The sequence below is a fragment of the Equus przewalskii genome, chromosome 1 (genome assembly GCF_037783145.1).
Source record: "Equus przewalskii isolate Varuska chromosome 1, EquPr2, whole genome shotgun sequence".
NCBI classification, from domain to species: domain Eukaryota; kingdom Metazoa; phylum Chordata; class Mammalia; order Perissodactyla; family Equidae; genus Equus; species Equus przewalskii.
In genome coordinates, this window is record NC_091831.1 from 180,767,543 (window position 1) to 180,784,766 (window position 17,224).

Consider the following 17,224-nt stretch of genomic DNA (forward strand, 5'->3'; position numbering starts at 1 on the left):
AAAGCTTTAAAATTTGTCCAAGCATAAGGTATAGTTGCTTTGGTTACATTATGATTTCTTTCATCGGTTATGCCTTTTCAAAATAAAACTGCTAAAGAAATAGGTTTCTCACTCTTCAAAAATGGTTTATAGAAAACAGTCTGTACTATAGTTAGTGCTCCTATTTTCTACCTGGAAAAACTAAAAAAAATAAATTTTAGCATCATTTAAAAAAATCTAGGGGCCACCCCGGTGGCGCAGTGGTTAAGTTCATGGTTAAGTTCGCCTTTGGCAACCTGGGGTTCGCCAGTTCAGATCCCGGGTGCGGACACGGCAACGCTTGGCACACCATGCTGTGGTAGGCGTCCCACATAGAAAGCGGAGGAAGATGGGCACGGATGTTAGCTCAGGGCCAGTCTTCCTCAGCAAAAAGAGGAGGATTGGCAGATGTTAGCTTAGGGCTAATCTTCCTCAAAAAAAAAAAAATCCAGTCATTAGAACAATATTTTCAACAAATATATGGTCATGAGTTTACTTTATGAATTGATAAAGTCCTAATAATATTTATAAAGCATCTTTTGAAGGAGATACAGTAGAACGTGGGAACAAGCCTTATAGCATTTACAGCTAAGTTCCTTTATATCAGGAAACCTTGTGCGCTCATCTTTGCGTCTTTTCTCTTTTGCACTTGCAGAGTCATCGTCTACACCGTCTACTGTTTGTTTCACTTACAGTTTATTCCAATAATGTCTCATTTCACCCCTCACTTCACAGCAACAGGAGACTTCTAACTCAGTGTTTGTTGCATGAATGAATCAGTGAATGTTTCTTCTGACTGCATTTCTCCTGCCTACGCTCTAGTGACTCAGTGGGTCAATGGCTGAAAGTTTCTAAAACTCTAGTTTTATCCTCACACTTCTTGACCTCTTACACCGAAATGCTTTCCTCATGTAATTTCTATCTGCTTCTCAATTCGTATCCATCATCTGGTACTCAAATCATGACTATCTTTCCTTTCATTAATTACTCCTGCTTCGCTCATAATCATTTATAGTATAATACTTTGCATTTAATTAGGAAAACACATTGTAATGCTGTACCAACGTATAAGAATTCCTGAAAACATTTTCTGTAGGATCATTTTTCTTTCTCTGGTCAGAGGCCCTGTCCCAGACTTGGACATCATATAATTGGGGCCAGGAGAAGAGACTGAGCAATGTAAAGCAACCACAGCTTCTTTGTTTTAGAATAATCCTAAGGTTTCCCTTCTCACCTGCATAAACATTTTTAAAAAATCAGCATTGTGGTATTATAAATAGTATCTTCAAATAAAACCATTTTAATTTAATTGTAGCCATGAAATAAATTTAATGCTACCAGCCAAGAATAGCCTTCCTTGGGCCTTCCTATGGTTTTCATGTTAGCCCACCGATGAAATATTTAGGATGACTTTTGCAAAGAGAAAATAAAATGGGATCATTACTGTAAAGTTAATATCATATTACATGTTTTTGTTTCTGATTGTAGTTTAAAAACCTTATTTAGAGAGCTTTGATAAGGTCATGTTAACACAAATATTTCTACTCTAGGGAAGAAAGGTTAATTTTTTTTTTCTTTTTACAGTTTGCTCAATAATTTAACTTCACTTGAATATAACATGCTATCATATAATTCAATTTTCCTTTACATATACTTAAATGATTGGCTATTTAGAGGAAATATGTTTATAGAAATATCTACTTGGGAAACTATTTCACCATAATGAGTTCAAAGTGTCCAAATTAAAACATATTTCTTCAATATTTGCAATGTGGAATGAACACCAGGCCCAATTTTATAAATTCCCCTAAGACCATCTTCGTGTATTAATAATTTAGCCTTTTCCTTTCCTAATCTCTAGGAAGGCAGAGGCCATTCAAATAAAGCTTAGGAAGATGGTCTCCAGGCCTGTTTGCAAAGAGGCAGAAACTACGAAAATGATGATCAGATGCAAAAACTGTAATTTACCAAGAATCCTGCTATTGGCTATTAGGAAACATATCACTCAGACTGAAATAGGTAGGCAACCAAGTCAGGTTTTCAGAAATAATATGGCTGAGTAATTACTTCTTGTAAAAAAAGGGTCTGTTTTACCAAACCACTAAATGCTCAAGCCGCACAGATTCACAGCACCTGGAAGCTACCGTGATTTGTCTCCCGTTGAAACGATTCTCCCCCGATTGAAGACACTTCTCAGAAGAATTCATGATTTCATTAGAGCAGGGATCTGCCTTATACGTCAAGATTCTTTATTAATATAATAAAGAATTAATGAATATAGTGTATCAGCAAATAATAATAATAATAATAGAATCATTTTGTAAGTAGTCTTTCAATTAGGTTTTCTGGTTCTCAAAAACAACAATTATTTTATGAAGTTAGCTGGATTAAAAGATATCTCTGGAGATCCAGATGGATCAAATATATAATTTACTCTCTCTAAATTATGTCATAGAGTCTATATCAAATACTATCATAGCACTGGGGAAAGAGTGAGCATTCTACAAACATTAATCTCCCACGGCACCTCGCCCACAAAAAAATAAGGAAAGCAGAGAAAGTAGAATAAGACTCTGTGGGAAGAGTTCCACAGTTGGTTTCACTGTTATTCTTTAGAAGCGCAGGAACTTGAAGCAATTTTAAAACTAAACTAGACAAATTTATGTGATTTCCACTTATTTTCTTTAAACTTTAATGAAGCAATATTTCAACACAACCAAGTCACTTCTGACCTCTTTTGGCATCAGACTAGGAAAGAAAATATTTACACGAAATAGTTATTGGTTTATGCACCAAATATATATAGTTGTCTTGGGTAATGTAAAATAAATGTATGCATTTACCGTGTAACATTTCAACGTAAATGAGTAACTCTTTCACTCTGAAACCCTGAATGTATTTTGCCAAAAATGACACAAAATATGAATAATATGAGATTTCTTTTTTTTCAAAATAGCCTTAGATTAGGATCTGGTCCTAAATTTTTAAAAGATGATTTGGATTTGAGGAAACAATTAGCTTTCACATTTGGCTTATAAATAGGAAATTAATAAGGGTTTAGAGAATGTTTGGAAATAAAAACTATAAATCCATTGATATTTTACTTGGAAGTATCTAACTAAGTGTTATGTGGATAAAAATGACATGTTCTATAGAAAAGTAATCTGGAGAGCTCCACTAGGAATAAAGATGGTTGACTACTGGCGGAAGCAAAACTTGTATGAAGAAAAAGAAGGAAAGACAGCTTTTTAATTCTGCACTTCAGTATCCCTCTGTACATCACAGAGCTTGCCCAAGGGCCTTCGCTCCCCACTACCGTATCAAGTGTGTGAGACACATACCACAATTATATGGTTGGGATTTAAAAGTTATTCCATTATAATTTACCACTACACCATGGACTCGTGGAGCAAGACAAATCTTGAGGGATGAAAACTATGTCTCAAACTAATACGTGACTTTACAGTTTATGAAATATTTTCTCAAACATTAACTTATTTTAGTCGTCACAGAGGTTGAGAAGGGCAAATATGTAGAGGGATATTCCTTGGCTTGAATTGCAAATCTTGAAAGTTAATAAGGACATCATAGTAACTGAACTAACGCAGACGACTGTCCTTGTCTGGTCTGCAGATCGTCCCCCCAAAAGATCCACAGGACGATTCTGAGGGAAGGAAGAGACATTACACTATTCACCTAAGTATACAAAGGATGCTGGCTTTCAAACTGAGAGGGTCCGATCCCTACCTTCCTGGCTGTAGAGTATTCAGGAACGTTAGGATAAACTGAAATTATTAGAAGTCTCTCTTTTTGGAAATATTGCAGCAAATACTCCCAAGGCAGAGAGAATACAAACTCTCTTTACTCATTTTATATTGAAAAATTCATTACTACATGGTACCTGTCAATCCTCAGTCCGGTAGGGGAGTACAAGTTCAAGGGAGCTATCTGCAGGGCTACATTGCCTACATCACGATGATGGCTCCAGCTTGACTTTGTGGTGTCTTTTGCTTGTTTGTAGAGATCCATAGGCTGCCCTTCCAGAGTTAGGCCACTTCTTTCACATATGGCAACCACGTTTGTGAACAAGCCAACTCTAGATTATGTCTGCGTGTGGTGGCATGGGAAGCCCGAAACATAATTGGGATTGCAGAGGAAATTCCATAGATGTCATTAAATTTCACAACACAGAAGCAGATAGAAACAGAAAAGGATTGAACATACATGGTGTCCAATCCTGGGCTAAGTACGCATCTCCTCTTTTGTAGTGAGTGCATCCTTGTTCACAAAGCTCCCGTCCTGCAGTCACAGTGAGTCCATCCTTGCTCTCTGACCAGTTCCATTTCCCCTGGCTCCCTACACACCCCACACACCCTAAGAAATACTGCTAGAGGATCAAATCACTGGAGTATCTAGCAACCATTTATTTAAAAGCTCAATTGCTAATTCTTGTGTGGTCCAGAAAGGATGCAGAAATACTATCTGCATTCCCTTTATATATACAAGCGAGTATTTATGAGCCGATATAAGGAATAACCAAAACCCCTGCTTCTTTACTAGGGTCTGTATTTTTATAAGCCTCCAAAACATTTCCCTCACTTTTTATGGGATTTCTCAAAGGACTTTCCACATGGAATCCAAAAGCCAGTGACTTCAGGCTTTCCTGTCCTTTCCTTCTTACTTCAGCTTCGATCAAAGAGACAGTCAGAGACCAGGCAACACACCTTTCCCTTGAGGTTGTGTACAGGGTGGGGAAATTTTATATGAATCTGAATTACGTACTGGAACAGTCTGTGAAAAAAATACCAATGACAAGATCTGAAATAGAGTATATAGAAACAGGGGGAAAATCACACAGACAATGTAGTAGTAGAGATTCAATTTATTTTTGTTCGGTCTTACAATATCAGACACAGAAGGAGTTTTCTTTTCTCTTCATATACCACAAATACATCTGTGTAGATGGATAAATTCTCGTGAAACGTTTTCCACTGTGGTTGTCCTGTTCCTGACTTTGTAAGCTTGCTTCCAGTGTTCTACCTGCTCACAGAAAATATTCTAATTGCGGCTTCTAAAGCATTAGGAGAAATCTTAATCTAGGAAATAAAATAGTTCCTTCCAGGCTTCAGGAAGAATTGATGCTTGACCTCTCTCAGACAAAAATAAAACTTTTTAAGGCACTTTTTGTTGCTAGTTTTTGCTATCTGTCAAGCACCAGCTAATCAACTCGCATACATTATGTTTTTTAACATTCCCAGTCCTCTGCAGGATGAGAATATTCTTATCAATTTCCTTTTATGAAAGATGAAAGTGAAGATTAGAAATCTTCAACTTACCCTACAATTAGCAAGTAACAAAGCCATCTTCTGAACCCACGCTGGCCAAAGTCCTCTGCTCTCTGAATCCGACCTCTTTCACATGGTTGCTCTCTGTCGCAGGAGCCAGGCGAAGGGGTGAGGGGCTGAAATGTAGGCTCTATTCCTCTTGCAACCACCTGTGCCCTGGTGTAGGAGCTACATCTGCTTCAAGAAAGGGGTACTTTTTTCCTAATTCACGTGCAAATACAGTACAGGCTAGTGGATTTCCTGATAAGATGCTTCTTCCATTAATCTAAAAAGGATGCCCTGCTTCCCTATGCTGACCACTGTGAGTACAGAAACTTAAACTACAATTTAATTCAACTTAAATTTACCCCTGGGACTCAAGCAGATTTGCCATATTACATTGTTACCTGAAAGTATTATCTACTCAGGAATTTATAAAGATCAGGATTGGCTAAATCTCTGGAAGTCGAACTACATGTATTTCATTAAACATTTAACTCAGGAATAATGAATATACAATAAGCTGCAAAGAAATGTATTCAGTCTTCCCTAAAGCTATACATTCCCTAAAAACAGTTCCAAAATGTCTAAAAGCCTTGTGTTCATTTAAAGGCCCATTGGTTGGGACGTGTGCATGGAGGGGGAAGAGATGGAGGCGCTGACCCAGTGGCTCTCAGGCTGAGGGAACTGGATGTTCAGTGGTGTACTTATAGACCGCATTAACTTCTTGGCAAGCGCCGTTGCTGTGCATGGGGGTGATCCATTGTGGAATATGAACGTGCTGAATATCATTTAGGCAGGGAGCAAGAGTGTTCCAGTGAGTTGGAGAGGAGCCCAGAAGGTATGCTGTTTATCTTCTAGGAACATTTATTTTCTCCAAAACATATAACTTGAATTAATAAAGTGGATTTAGATGTGAATAAAGGAAACCAGTTATTGAAACTGAATCCCTGTGACTCTCTAAGAATAGCCAAAGGAGCGGTGAATATGACTCCTAGCACGAAAGAAAGATGAGGGCAAGAACAACTGTTCTTATCACATTGCTAAGAAGCACTGGTCTGGATCTGACTCAAAGCAGGAATCGGCCTGCAGTTCAATCCGGAGGCTTCTGGTAACTGTCATCTTGATGAGTGCTTTAGAAACAGACAAAATTCATTAGAATGATGAAAGAAGGTGACTTCTTAAGTGATGCTCACTTAAGCAATGTCAAATTATTAGACTTTGGTGACATCCTCTCGTCTAAAACCGAAGAATAATTTACAAAAAGAAAACCTCTAGTGACTTTCTCAACTTACGGCTCCGTCACAAAATCTCCCCTGAGAAAAGACTACGGATCAGGTTGTGGGCCTCGTCTGTGGAACCTCTCTCTTGACTACTTTAAGTCTGGTTTCTGGCGTGCCTTTGGAACAAGTTTTGCACGGTTCTCATCCCTTAATCATACCCCTTCAGGGCGATGGACAGAGGCCAAGTGCTAAAATAGACACTGAAGAGGTTTGGCAGATGGCTTTGATTCCACTGAACTAAACGTCCTTTGATTCTTTCATCAATTGGTTTTACCACTACCCAATGTCTACTGAAAAATCCAGTGGTAATCAGTGCGAAACAGGCCCTTAAGAAAAGAATAGAAATACTAAACATATAATACTCAAAGGCATATGTGTGCGTTTCTACATTTGAGTTTCTTTGTTTTATTCTTCTCTGGTGTCAGTGAATATTATGAAGGTTCTTTTCTCTCAGGAGAAACTATTTGCGTTCAGACTGCTTCTTATCCTCTACAAACTGGAACTAATGCCTCCTGGAAACAGCATGAGGCAGCAGTGGGAACTAGTTTGGGAATCCTTTGGCCAACCTCATTGTGCTGATCTTTCTTTCTTCCCTCTATTACCCAGCAGAGACAGTCCCACTTACAAAATGATAATCTTCCAAAACCTGGTTCACATAGTTCTGATTTAACATGTATATGTGACCTTTGTTACCAACATATTAGCCATTCTGTATTTTTAATGTAACAGTCACCCTCTCTTAAGGTAAGGGATATAAGTGAGAGAAGATGACAGTGGCTATCACAGGGAGGAGAAATACTATGAGGACAACCAATCTAGTGTCTCCCTTTAAAGGAAAATAATTCAGAAGTTAGCAGAAGAAAGAGGAAGAAGGGATTCTTGAGGAGAAATTAATTTTAAAAAATTACCTTGAATATGTTAATACAATATGGGTTGGAAAAATTATATATATGAGAACATTAAATAGAACAAATGACATTCATCCTATGAAACACCTTCTATTCTCAACCCTACCTTAATTGGCAAATATCATCCACTTATTCAGTAACACTTTATTGAGGTATAATTTACACACAATAAAATGCACACATTTTAAGTGATAATTTTGATGAGTTTAGAAATATACACATTTTACTATGTAATCACCACCCCAATCAAGACACAGGAGATTTCCCTCACCGCAGAAAGTTACCTCCTGCTCCTCTGTAACCAATCAGCTCCACCCTCAGCCCCAGCCAAACAAGAAGCCAATTTCTTAGTAAAGATTAGTTTTGCCTGTTCAGGAAATTCACATAAATGGAATCATAAAGTATGCACTTTCTTTGTCTAGTTCTATTCACTCAACACAGTGTTGCTGAAATCCATCCAACCATCAATAGCATTGTGTGTACCAGTAGTTCTTTCCATTTTTATGACTGAGTAAAACTCTGTTTTATGAGTAGATCAAAGGTTTTTATCTATTTACCTGTTGATGCATATTTGGGTTGTTTCTATCCAGAGGTTGTAACAAGTAAAGCTACTATTAAACTTTGTGCCTGTGTTTGTATAGGCATATTCACCTGATAAGTAGATGTTTAAGTTTATGAGAGACTGATCAGCTATTTTCAAAACAGTAATCCCATGTTACATTCCCAGAAGCAGTGTGTCATAGTTTCAGTTACTCTCTGTCCTCCCCAACACTTGGTATTGTCAGTCTTTTCACCTTTAGCCATTGTACTGTGTGCATAGTATTGTCTCATTGTGGTTTAAATTCCATTTCTCTGATAACTAATGTGGGAGACAAGTTTTTATACAATTATTGGTCAATTGTATGCTCTTTTGCACAAGTCTATTCAAGCCTTTTGCCAATTTTTATTTGCACAGTTTGTCTTATTATTGAGTTTTAAGTTATCCATATTCTTTGGATATGAGCCCTTTATCACATTCACATATTTCGAATATTTTCTTCCCTTCTGTGACTTGCCTTTTCATAGATGTCTTAATGATGTCTTCTGAAGAGAAGAAGGGTTGTAGTTTTAATGACATCTGATGTATTTTTTTTTTCAATGAGTGGTGATTTTATTTGTTTACTTTTTAAAATATCTTTGCCATTCCAAATTTGCACAGATTTTCTCCTATGTTTTCTTCTAGAATTTTATAGCTTCAGCTTCTTATATTTACACTTACAATCAACTTTAAATTAATCTTGGGAGTAGTGAGTGGTATTGTTTAAGGTTTATTTTTTAAACATGGATATTCAATTCACAATTTATTCAGAAGACTATCATTTTCCCAATGGATTATGCTGGTGACATTGATCATGTGTTTATCTTTATAGAAAAACCACACTACCTTGATTACTATGGCTTTACAGGAAGCCTTGAAATCAGGCAGTGTAAGTCCTCCAACTCTGTTCTTTATACGCACCCAAACAGATCTAACTATTGTTGGACCTCAGCTTTCCAAATAAAATCTAACGTAAGCTTTTCAATTTTTATGAAAAACAAACAAACAAAAAATCATGCTGGGAGTTTTGTTAGGATTGCAACAAATCTGTAGATCAATGTGGAGAAAATTGAGCATCAAAACAATACTGATTCTTCCATTCCATGAGCATGGTATATTTCTCCATTTATTTAGGTCTCATTTCAGTTTCCTCAGCAATTTTTTGTATTTTTCAGTGTATGTCTTGTGCATATTTTATTAAATTTATTCACATTTTGATGTCATTGGAAATGGCATGTTTTATGTTTCAATTTCAAATTTTTGTGGCTATTGTACAGAAGTATGATTGATTTTACATACTGATTTTGTATCCTATGCTATTGCTAAATTACCATATTAATTCAAGTAGATTAACCTTAAGATTTTTTAGGACTGTCTACAAAAACAACCATATGATCTATAAATAGAAGTAGTTTTACTTCTTCCTTTCCATTTTTTATGCATTTTATTTACTTTTCTTGTGTTATTACAGTGGTAAGGACCTGTAGTATGACATTTCTGACTGGTGAGAATGAGTATTTTTGTCTTGCTCCCAATTTTATAAGGAAAATCCTTGATCAGCATATTATCTACCTTGGTTTAGCATTCCATGGACACATGAAATAATGTATAGTTTAGAACTTTGGGTATAATGATCTATAAATATTAATTAGTTTAATTTTCTTGATAACATAGTTCAGATCTTCTAAAACATTAGTCATTTTCTGGATACATATTCTACCAATTATTCACAGATACATGTTAAAACCTTCACCTATATTTGAATAGTCTATTTCTCCTGGCACTTTTTACTTGTGAGCTTTGAAGCGCTATTATTAGAGAGACACATATTTAAAACCGTTATGTCTTCCATATAAATTATTTTATTATAATTAACTGTCCCTCTTTAACTCATAATTTTTCTATGTTGAAGTCTAGTTTGGCTGATAATAATGCAGCCATGTCAGCTTTCTTACATTTGCTGTTTGCGTGTTATATATTCCTCCATTATTTTCAGTTTAGTCTCATGTTTCTGCATTTAACATATGTTTCTTGCAGACAGCAGTGTATACGTGTAGATAGCCTGCTTTTTAAAAAAATCCAGTCCTATGATTTTTGACAACTAATTGGAGCCTTAAGCTCATTTACATTTCACGTAGTTATTGATATAATTGGGTTAAAGTTTACCATCTTGCTGTTTATTTTATTTGTCCCTTCAGTGGTTTTTTGGATCATTTGTTGCTCTTTTCCTGTGATATTTCGAGTAAATTCAAATACATTTTAGTCCCTTTAATGCACCACTTTTAAAAAAACTTTTTAGAAGTTTCTGTATGGTAAAACTATGCAATTTTAAATTTTGGATTCTATTTAGAGTCAATATTGTATCACATAATATATCACACTTCACCCCAGGCTTCCCTGAGGTCGATATTCACTTCCCACTTCCCACTTCACAAATTTTATACATTTACAACAACATAATTCAAATTAATGCCATCACTTGCGCTATTATTGTGATGTTTTAATTCTACACTTGATCTTAGCCAAAAGGGCGAGAAGCGATATTTTAATTCTAAATATGTTATAAATCCTAACTTGTAATACTATTATTTTGCTTTAAACCAAGAATTGGCAGACTTTTCCTTAAAGGGCTAGATAGCAAATGTTTCGCGCTTATGAGCCATATGGTTGCTGTTACAACCAGTCACCTCTCCTGTTGTAGCATGAAAGCAGCCAGAGACAACACATAAGCAAATGGGGAAGGCTATGTTCTAATTAACCTTTATTTACAAAAATACTTGCCTGGTCCCCAAGCTGTAATTTGCTGACCACTGTTTGTACAGCTGTTTATTAGGGAAATTACAAGAAAAAAAGAAACATCATCTTTTATTTTTCCTCATTTATTTATTGGATCTTATCCTCTTCCTTTCATTTTTTTCCCCAGCTTTATTGAGATATAATTGATATACAAAAACCTGCACATAAGTCATGTATACAATTTGCTAAGTTTGGACATATGGACACCTTGTCTTACCATCACCACAATCTAGGTAATAAACATGTCCATCACCTCCAAAAATTTCCCTGTGTGAGTGTGTGTGTTAAGAGCCCAGAAATAAACTCATTCACATATGGTCAACTGATCTTTGTCGAGGGTGCCAAGAATATATAACGGGGAAAGAATTGTCTCTTCAATAAACGGTGTTGAGCAAACTGGATATTCACATGCAAAAGAATGAAATTGGACCCTTTACACTTTTGCTTCTGTTCTCCGCATGTCTTAAAACTTCACCTCGTATTGGTGTCTCCTATTGCTGTTTTCTGAGAGGGTTCCTAAACTGGATAGTCCAGCCAACCTACTCATTCCTTGGCAGTGTCTATTCTGAATATCTAGTCTAGTCATTTACTTTTTTGTTTCAACAATTACATTTTTTATATCCATTACCACCAAGTCGCTTTTCTTCATTGCTATTTTTTCTTCTTCATATTTCTTATATCATCTCTGCTTTCTTTGAGGATGTTATTTTGTATTATTTAAAATCTTCTTCTGTCCTGACTACTCCTATCTAATGAGGAATACATTATCTTACTTGTTTTCATTCTTTCGCAATAGTTCTGCATATTTTAGTCCTGTGAGCCCCGAAGTGCCTTGTCTGCTGTGGCCCATAGGAGTGAGACAGCCTGAGTCCTGCAGCTGCTCCTCTAGGGAAAGAGAAAAGGGCTTCACGACAGAGATTCTGGTTTCAGCATTAGTTCCATTATTCTCTATCTTCTCATGCCTCTTCTCTTCAGGGATTGATTGTCTCCCTCCAGTATCCTCAGCTTCCAATACCTCAACTGCTCTTGTCCTAGGGTAGCCTGTCTCTTGGGAGTTGTCTGCTTGAAGGGGTGTATGGGGGCAGAGGGAAAGAACAGAAGGACTGCCAGGAGCCAGCCCCACCGGCTGCCCTCATTGCTGCACACTGTCTACCCAGCCAGATTCTGGTTCTCTCTCAATTTTGCCCCTGTTGTTTCCAGTTAGAGTTGCTGCTTTCCTGCCCCATGGTAATGTCAGGTAATAACCTACCCAGAATATATAACAGAAGGGGAAGAAAAACTCACCTACAACACAAAGTCCTCTCTCAGACCCGCCCCAGAATGTGGTTACTGGCTTCTTCTATGCCAGCCTAATAATCTCACCACACTTCTGTCTCCTGACCAGAGCTGAAGTGTGTACTGATTACTGACAACATCTCTATGATCAGCCATCCACCCTCTTCTTTTTTTTGTGTGACATTTTCACTGTTGTGTTTCCAAGATAGAGAGCAAAAAGTGTTAGCTTACCTGTGGCTAAATCTGGAAATCCACCCATCTTATATCTATATGATCATACTGTTTTGCTTTTAAAATACTATCAAATCCATTAGCTTATTTGACACTCTCAAAATTACCTTTCCTAGGAAGCAGATTTATTATCTCCCATTCTACAGATAAAGCAGCTACGGTCACAGAGAGTTAAATGGCTTACACAAGGCTGAACGGTTAGACGATGTTAACATTGTTCAGGCATTGAAGAACCATCTTTATGTAGTTACTGAGAATGAGACAGCCACACCCACAACAAATTAACCAGAAGAGTCCTATCTGGACCAGGAGAGTTTGCATTTTTTGCTCCTGACCATATTTTGATACTGTGATTTTTGACATGGTTGCACTTATTATTGTGACTGGCTGTATTAGACTGCTTGGGCTGCCATCACAAAATACCATAACCTGGGTGCCTTAAACACCAGCAATTTATTTTCTCCCAGTTCCGGAGGCTGGAAGTCCAAGATCAGGGTGCCAGCATAGCCAGTGTCTGGTGAGAGCTCTCTTCTGGACTTGCAGACGGACACATTCTCAATGTGTTTTCATGTGGCATGAAAGAGCAAGAGAGCAAGGTCTCTGCGGTCTCTTCTCACAAGGTCACTAATCCCATCCTGAGGACTGCACCTTCATGACCTCATCAAAGCCTAATTATCTCCCAAAGGCCCATCCCCAAATACTGTCAGATGGTGGGGGGCAGGTCTTCACCATGTGAATTTTTGGGGAACACAATTCAGATCAGAGCACAAGCCATCCCGAGTGTTAAGTCTTGAATCCTGCCTCTGGCTGCATCCAGATTTCTAATTCTGCTTTCCTGGTTCCAAGATGTGGTCAGCCTTAGCTCAACTCCACTCCCTGGGTCCAACTCTCAGTTATGGTTCCCTCCCTCTGCCCAGGGACAAATTTTTTGAATTTGATGTTTAACTTTTCAAATCTACTTTAATTTTACTAAATTCAATTAATTTTCATCCTTTCTTTAGACTGTAAAAAAAAGCATTTACACTTGAGTTTTCTTGTGTTCTGGTCTACTACAGCCCACAGGTGCGTTACTCAGAAATTAGTATATCAGATGAAAACCATGATTTTCTTAGTTTGTCTACATTTTGAACTGTTGTTAACAAAATATAAGTGACTGAAATCTACTTTAAACTGATCTTTAACACTGCAATGCTTTATTTTTTAAAAAGCCCAACGATAGACTTTTGATAGCCACACTGCTCCAAATATTTCACTGGAGGAATTAGATGATTTCGTAAAGAAGAAAATGAGTAATGTAGAGAATTTAAGGAGCCATCATACTTCTGTGACTACAACAAAAATTTTAATTTAACTTTTGCTTTAAGTATGATCTAAAATACAGATTACTCAAGAAATGTTTACTAGAGAAAAATAAAATTTATCTAAAATATTGTACAAATTAGATCCAAGATTAAAGGAAATACTTTGGCAAAATTTGTGTAAGTGATAGCATTACTTTCCTTAATTAATATTTACCTTACTATTTCTACTTTTTCAGAGTCAGCATGGACTCACTCACATTTTCTCTAGCTTAAGTATAAAAATTCCTTTAGCACCACTAATAACAGCATCACTGAGGTGTATTGGAAAGAGCTTGAATCTACAATCAGAAGACACACCTTTTATTTTTGGCTTCCTGAGCCTTTGTTAGCTTATCTGTCAAAGGAGGATGATACCACCTCTTCTACACACATAATGAGATTGTTTGAGATGAAAAGTAAATGAGTGGAATCACTTTGTACACTATAGAATGCTATACACTAAGAGTTGTTAGGACATATTATGCACTTTCTGCTCTACATTTTTTAATATAACTGCAATTCACAAGCTGGCTGAAACACTGGGATCCACTTGTCTATCTGGTATCATCATAAATAAAATTCTAATAAATTTAACTGAATTCTAGCCCTGAAAAATATTTAATTTGACATTGAAGTTTCTCATCTTTTAGAGTTATCAAAGGGAATTTTACTAGATACTATTTTTGCATCAGTTCATTTGCTCTTACTTCCGATAGTTAATGATTTTTCCACAATCTTATGTTGTTCATTCTTAGACACTCATAAGAAACACCTAGCTGAACAGCACAAACATATGCATTGCCAGAGAATAAAATATAGTACCTATCTGGACACTATATAATTCAATCTGACATTAGAAAACAAGACCAAAATGTTTGTTTTGGAGTCAAACCTGATTTGGTTGCTATTTCTTCCTTTTTATTCTTCAGAGCTAAGCAATTCTAGAGTCCTCCAACATCTTGTCTTAGGCAATATTACAGCTCTCAGGCATTCCAAATTTCTTTACATTCACTGGGTGATAACATGTGCTCCCTTTCATAAAAATGCCTCACTTTTGCCTTATTTGTTTTCTAGGATCTGTCTAATTTTGCTTATGTGTCTGATCTAATGATGTTGAACATGTAGAAAACAGGAGTTCCAATGTGTCAATCTGAATATTGTAACACACCAGAAGGAAAATACAGGATGCACAATCTTAGCACAAATGTTTCCAAACTAGAGGTGAGAGTAACAGTCACAGGCAAATTTTTGCTTGGTAAAACCCTATTTGCCATGTTTATTGAAAGGGATTAAACTACGAAGGATTTCTTTAATTAGTGCTGTAGACAAAGCAGTTTCCTTCATATGTAGGCTATATTTTAAAAGTATGCTTAGTGGCAGGATATGCTGATACCTGTGGCAGACAGATGCTAAGGTGACCCCCAGTGATTCCTACCTCTGTTTTTTGTGTCTTTGCAAGAAATTCTCTTCCATTGAGGGTGGGAGGAAACTGTGATGGAATGTCACCTCCACAATTATGTTTTGTTATATACGATTCCATCTTAGCAGACTAGGCCTACAGATTCTTCTTGTTGGCTTGATGAAGTAAGCAGCCATGTTGGAATAGGCCCACATGACAAAGAACTACAGGTGGTCTCTAGGACCTGCAGACATCTTCCAGGACATGTAAGAGGCCTTCAAGATGCTAAGTTTGTAGCAATTGATTATGCAGCAATAAGTAACTAATATGGTACCCTGAATTCCACTATTTATCAACAAAATCTCTTGAGTCATGATTAAACTTATTCTTGTCTTTTTTATTTTTTAATTTTTATTTTTTTGAGGAAGATTAGCCCTGAGCTAACTACTGCCAATCCTCCTCTTTTTTCTGAAGAAGACTGGCCCTGAGCTAACATCCGTGCCCATCTTCCTCTACTTTATACGTGGGACGCCTGCCACAGCATGGCTTTTGCCAAGTGGTGCCATGTCTGCAGCCAGGATCCAATCTGGTGAACCCTGGGCCGCCAAAGTGGAACGTGTAAAATTAACCGCTGTGCCACCAGGCCGGCCCCTTGTCTTTTTTAATTATTCTAAGATCCTGAAAAGTGCTTCTGACTATCAGTAATGGTATTAAGTATCGCAGAGATAAAACCATAGATCCTAGATTTTCCTTGAAAATCCCAATTTAATTTCATTGCAATATTTTCAATAAAGACAATTTAAAATATATGTGAGAAAGCGTGATTTAATCTTCCTAGGATAAAATATATAGCCAGTCTTTATTGCAGGTACAGCAATATGATTAAGGTATCTCCAATGAGATGCAAGTAGAAAGGGTATCTAAAAGTATTGAGAAGTATCCTTAAAAAGAGAGAATATGCTGAAATGCAGAAGTAACGCCTGGAACTTAAGTAGTCACTAGGGCTATGAGATGTGCCATCTATTGATGATGGTCGAGCAATAAGATGGAAGAAGCCTGAATCCCTGAGGACTTTGTGGAACAGAGCCATTATGTTGGTTTCTAAAATGACACTTCAAGCCCTTAACCTGCATGAAATAATTTTGTATCCTGCTTAAATCACGGTTACTTGGAGTTTTACTCATTTCTTTATATATTTTGATGAATTATACGATATTTGGAATTCAGTCATTTCCTTTCCTCTTCTTCAAAACCGTATTCGATTGTATGTAGAGATCTTGAATCAACTAGGTTGACCTGAAGATTGGAAAGTTCACACTAGAAACAAACTAATGCATGGGACCATTTCCTCTCCCTCTATGGGCAATCCATAATGGGTTTATTCCTTTCTGCAGCTGTGAAAATCTACTTACTGCACCCAGGGATCTGGAGTGGGAAAATGGAGCTAGTGTTTCTTCTGGTCTCAGCTTTTCTTCTAGTTCAAAAAACAAGATTTGGATCACATAACAGAGCAAATGAAAATCTTGCAGAGGCAGCACAGTCTAAACTAGCTTGAAGTCAGAAAACAGTATCACCCAAGAAAATTACTATGTTTATAAGACCAAAAAGATTGAAGGAAGAGATGTAATTTTATGGAGTATTTTTGTTTTGGGGGATTCATGAAGGAAAGTACAGCACTCTATTTGTACAAATATGTGAAAAACAATTGTCTTTGAAGGATTCTTTTTGCCTTTCGAAAATAACTTATAAATAAGGGATGAAAGTACTTGGTACCCTTTAAATTACCCCATAGAGTAATAGACTACATTCTCTTTCTCTTGTAAATATCCCTAGTGATAAAAATTAGCAGTTAGATTGCCATGTAAGTAGTATTGTCCTGTGGACTTTTGCTTTTGTTTTAATAGTGCATTTCAAGAATCAAAGTAGAACAGCTTTCAGTTCAACTGAACGTTAATAAGAAGCATGTGAAACCAAGAGGTGGCAAGCTCCAGCAGGAAGGACATTTTGGTTAGTGAATTACATTTCATCTGCCTAATATTGTATTTCAGGAAGCAAAAATGTCTCAAGGCAATT

At 36.8% G+C, this 17,224-nt stretch overlaps 1 protein-coding gene across 6 annotated transcripts in view; it reads right to left on the reverse strand.

Moving 5' to 3' along the window:
• Nucleotides 1-17,224, reverse strand: part of MDGA2 (MAM domain containing glycosylphosphatidylinositol anchor 2) — a 783,360-nt gene that overhangs the window by 96,195 nt on the left and 669,941 nt on the right. The gene's annotated exons all lie outside the window — the stretch shown is intronic.